The 5,363-nt window shown below is 34.0% G+C and overlaps 1 non-coding gene across 1 annotated transcript; it reads left to right on the top strand.

The window, feature by feature from the left end:
- Positions 1-3,614: 3,614 nt before the first annotated feature.
- Positions 3,615-3,696, top strand: TRNAS-CGA (transfer RNA serine (anticodon CGA)). Its single transcript has one exon. It is a non-coding gene; the product is annotated as a tRNA-Ser (tRNA).
- The last annotated feature ends 1,667 nt before the right edge of the window (positions 3,697-5,363 follow it).

Below are 5,363 nucleotides of genomic sequence, written 5' to 3' on the forward strand. Positions count from 1 at the left end.
TATTAGCATTATTTACCCTATGTGGTTCAAAATAATAATAGATTTGGGTGTCATCGGCATAAAGATGTACCCTGAAATACTGGAGGCATTTCACTAATTGACTGGTGTATATCGTAAATAGGAGAGGGTCAAGAATTGATCCCTGTGGAACACCTGTTTTTAAATTCAAAGGCGTGAAATGTACTCCATCAAGAATAACTTCCTGGCATCTGTTGTGTATAACATACGTGAGAACCATAGTTCTGACTCCTTTGGAAGTATCCCTGTCATCCTCATCTTCTTCAGAAAATGTTATGGTGTACGGAGCAATCTTTATCCAGTTGTATAATTTTTTACAACAATTTCTCATAACCCATTCCTTTGCTTCGGACAGCAGAACTCTCTTTAGTTCTGCTTTCAAATCTGGGAGAAAACTTTTTCTTAGGGCTCTCTCTACACATTCCATTCTAAGAACGTCCCAATCTTGTATGCTCTTGCTAAGCATGCAGTTGCTTAGCTTCATCAATGTATGATCCACTGGTACTACCTTCGATCGTTTCTTTAATGGAAAGAGTCAACAGATCCTCTTCTTCAGCAAGACAAATTTTGAGGAACTGATCGCCGCTCGAGTCTCTAACAGGTTTGTTCTTGACATATTTTTTGCTATTACAGTTGAGGAATTCATCAATTTGCTTCTGACCTTTCTTAGTTGGAACGACATTCCTTTGTTTCGTAGAAAGTCTCTCTGACACACTTTAGAACCAAAGGTTGTGTAGCAATCTGAAGAGCAACCGTATACGTGGCCGCTTGGAGGACTTCTTTGACTGTAGGGAATTTTGGGGATATACATGCTTTGGCAATTTCGAGCGGATCCACCTGTTTTTGATCAGCTTCGTGTCTCTGACAATTGTCTCGCAGATTATCTTTAAAATGTTCAGGGTTCGAACCAAATTCCTTCGTTAGAGTAACTAACCCTGCCTCAGTACACAAAGAGGAACTGCCAAGTCCATTTGCATACTTCAAAGTCACGGGTTCCGGCTCATCATCCTTAACTTATTCTTCTTCAAGAATGTATGCTCCTTCCTCACTTCCAGCGATGAGCTTCAACCTGGACACTCTTTTTGTCAATAAATGAAAAAATATCACAGGAGCTTACTACGCATCATTACTCGAGAAGCTGACAAGTTGAACTTGCGAAAAACCTGCTACATTTATAAAAAACAATCCTGTTTCACCAAGACACCGCACTGTTTCACACACCAGCGATTGTCATGGCAAAAATCCACGAATTACGGTTTGAACTGCTTGACCATCCTCCTTACTCACCAGATCTAACCCCGAGCGACATCTTTTTGAGCCGTCATCTAAAAATTGCGCCTGAAGAACAGAGGTTTTCGTCAAATGAACAGGCAATCACCTTCGTGAACAATTATTTTGCAGAGAAAAACGCCGAGTGATATTTGGACGAGTTACAGAGATGTGAGCATCATTAAAATGACTGTGTAGAGTTTAAAGAAGACTATGTTGAAAAATAAAATTCTTTGTTATATCGGAAGCTTTTTGGTCCACCCTGGTATATGTAATACACCACAAATTGTATTATTTATTGGCGTGTAGATTGTTTCCCTATGAAAGTATTGAATTGTAAGGCCCCGATGATGGATTTGATACGTACCGAAACGTTGGCAAAAATCAAATTGTTCGTCTACGAAAATCCTTGATCTTCTTCCCCAAAAACCTTTCATGTTATTAGTTGAATCATCAAAACTGACGCATTGAATAACGATCATTAATTTTCCAACCATTCGTGAAAATCTCAGCAACGTGGCAACCTCGCATGGAAAACTCGCCGCACTTTCCATTCTTTCTCGGACAGAAGAACCGCCGGGTAGATTGATGATTGTTCTTGCGGGCTATCAGCCACGCGACCTGCCTCAACCTCGAGATAAATGTGCATTTGATAGTGGCATCAGCCATGACTTGGACTTTGGAGTTATGAAGTCGTTGCGAAGTGACAGACAGACAGCGGGATCGTTAATTCCGGACGAAGTGAAGAATAACCGACTTGGTGACCAGCTGGAGCGAAAGTTTCGATGGAAAGCGTGCGGAATGGGTGGATTTTGCTGCTGCGTCATCTAGAGGGTTGTGGAACACGAGGTCTCGTTTTGAAATTGAAGTGACAGGTGGGTGATTCGATGGGACTCAGCGAAAGGACAATATTACAATTTTTAGGACTTAGCGTGAGTTTTTTAGAGGACGCAATCTTGGATAAAGGGGCTAAAGGGTTTGGGCGCTGTATCTCGTAAAGTAGCCAACCTACAGGAAATTTTATCCGGCATTATTTGTAGCAAATTGAATTGTCTACAACTTCATTTCAGTTACTTTTCATCGTAAAATGGAAAATAAAAAAAATATAAACAAAAAATCGTGTGCGTCTCGGGACTCCCGACAGAAGTTATAACTTCAGCTAATCTAAGTTGAACTATTCAATATTGAAATTGTTCAACTTGAAAAAAGTTCAGGTTATTACTTAAATTTTATGTATATTGATATGATAATGTAAGGAAAGGTTATTTATTGATAAAATCTTTACATATAAGTATTATAGCCACCATATGTCAATTGTTACTTTTGCAGGATTAAATGATGATATACCTATAATGTACATTCACAAAATCAGTACCATCATTTTTAAGCCAAGTTTCACATAATGAAAAAAAAATTACGTGCTTGCTGGTTATATTTTTATAACTAAACACTAAACACTATAAGCATGCACACTTCAAAGAATGAAAATTTATGAACAATTTTTTTTTTGGGTGTTATAACTTTTTTCTGGTCAGTTCACAATATAATGACATCAGAGCAGTCTTATAGAGGGTTTTCCAACAATAAATTTCCACTAAAAATTTGTTCAATTTCATTCATTTATCTGGGTTTTACAACGCTCTGAAGTTGACCCTGTTCTTGAATTATCGTAAGAATACGATAAAAACGAATCGGTACGCTTATGTTCCTATTTGTATATTTTTATTCATTGTTATTACCTATTAATTTATTATCGACCCTTTCTTCCACCACCTACCTATGATGTAGAATCTGGAGGCTCGTTTTCTTACGTGGTATACCCACTAGGTCTAATCTAAAGCATAATTATATATTCAAAAAGTTGTTTCCCTACTATTGTTTTTTTTTTCAGTTTTTTTGTTGGTCCTCGCTGGGGTTCAGGATATAAATAAGTATCGTAGGTAAATATTTGCGAAATAACAGTAGTTAGAATGGGCGTAATTGAGGGTAATTCATGTTCTTCCATCAATTTAGATATTTCCATAATATAACTAATGGATTTTCCAATTAAACTGTGAAAAAATTGTTGACTAAACACATGAATAAGGCTTATTGAAATAATATTTTGTTTTCTATCCTGTTTTTTGGGACATGCGATGAAATGAAAATTTGTCGTACACCATGAAATAAAGACAACCCATGTGCAAGGAAAGTCGCACGCAAAGTTTGTGGAACCCTGTATAAGATTGTTATGTTGTAAATGTTATTAACATTTTTTTACATTGTATATTGCATATTATTGCATTGTAAAATGGTTGATATACCTTCGTCGCCGACTGACAATACAAGCTGCGATGTCCGAGTGGTTAAGGAGTTTGACTCGAAATCAAATGGGCTCTGCCCGCACAGGTTCGAATCCTGTTCGCAGCGATTTTTTTTTATTTTATTTTTCAATATTATACTGCATGGAAATAACTGATTGGAAATTATTTTTTGAAAATTTCAATGAACCTACACTTAACAACAGAATTCAGTGATTCTTCGAATTTTTTGATTCCATTTCTTATAATGTGGGTACTTCTATGTGAAATAAAAACGTATTCGACTTTCTATTTAATGTTTCCATTGAACTTGTTCCTCTCATAACAAGAAACCGGAACATTTGTTAGAGTTACTCTTTGGCAAATAAAAAAATATACGATTTTTTGTTTGAAATTTTTTAAATCAATTGTCAAAATTAAACTGATATTCTTAGATAAAATCTCTTAGGAATACAACCGGAGTCGATTGTAGACTTTATGGTTCAGAAATAGTGTTTGCAATGAGAACAAAGTAAAAATTTCGACTTTATAATATAACTGAATAAGAAAACACAAGAAAAATAATGAATATGAACCAAAAGTCAAATGTAAAATAATCCATCTTTAATATAAAAATATTTAGATGACTCTGGCTAACTGAAACATCATATCGAACGGTATTTTTAATTTAATTCATTAAAATTGATTTTTGAATTTGAGAGCAGTTTTAGATTTTTTTTTGTATTTTGTGGTATAATTGCATCATTATGAATCGATTTCTGTCCAAAATTAGATTTGAAATAAGTAACAGATACAAATTTTGTTTGTCTAGTGTTATGACTATGAATATTATCGATATTTTTAATTTTGTTGTTGTTGAATGAAGGAAACAACAAATTTTCTGTTTTGTTGTTGAACGTTGAACACAACTATGTTCAAATCTAATAGATCTTTTGATATATACAAATTCACTCTAGGTTATGAGTATGATAATTTATAAATGCATTTAAAAGTTTTATGTTGTAAAGATTGACTGATCCCAAAATGGAAATAAGGTAATGCAGTTGTGAGTATACAAGTATAAGACTGAAATAAATATTTTTTTAAAATATATGATAAAATATATGACACAATTTCAATGTTTTCGTTATTGACCATTAAATATACTACCAACTCTTGAAAAAGTGTTAGAAATGTCTGTATATAACCAATTAATTCAGTACTTTAATACCAATAAATTGTTTATAGGCAACCAATCAGGTTTTAGAGCTAGACCCTCATGTGAAACGTCTCTACAATTTTTAATAACTGAATGGAAAAATACAATTGATAGAAATCAGTACATTGTTGCGACATTTCTCGACCTCAAAAGGGCATTTGAACCAGTTGATCGAAATATTCTACTTGAAAAATTAAAATATTATGGGATATCAGGGATTGTTTTCGATTGGATTCAAAGTTACTTATTCAACAGAAGACAAAAAACTAAATTTGAAAAAGAATTGTCAGATGAACTTATAATTGAGAGTGGTATACCCCAGGGTAGTGTGTTAGGTCCATTGCTTTTTATTATTTACCTAAATTATATTAATCACATATCTGGATCACAGTGTATAAATCTTTTTGCAGATGATACATTGGTTTATTGTATACATGAAAATTTGGATCAGGCAATTGTTGAAATGAATAGGTCTTTCAATAGCATTGAAACATATTTATTTATTGATAAACTGAAACTAATTGTCAGTAAAACAAAAAGTATGATTTTGACATCATCTTATAAGTATGATCAAATTG

Source organism: Leptinotarsa decemlineata, unplaced genomic scaffold (genome assembly GCF_025532065.1).
Source record: "Leptinotarsa decemlineata unplaced genomic scaffold, Ldec_3_MD MMD2_tig00026282_RagTag_RagTag, whole genome shotgun sequence".
In the NCBI taxonomy this organism is placed as follows: domain Eukaryota; kingdom Metazoa; phylum Arthropoda; class Insecta; order Coleoptera; family Chrysomelidae; genus Leptinotarsa; species Leptinotarsa decemlineata.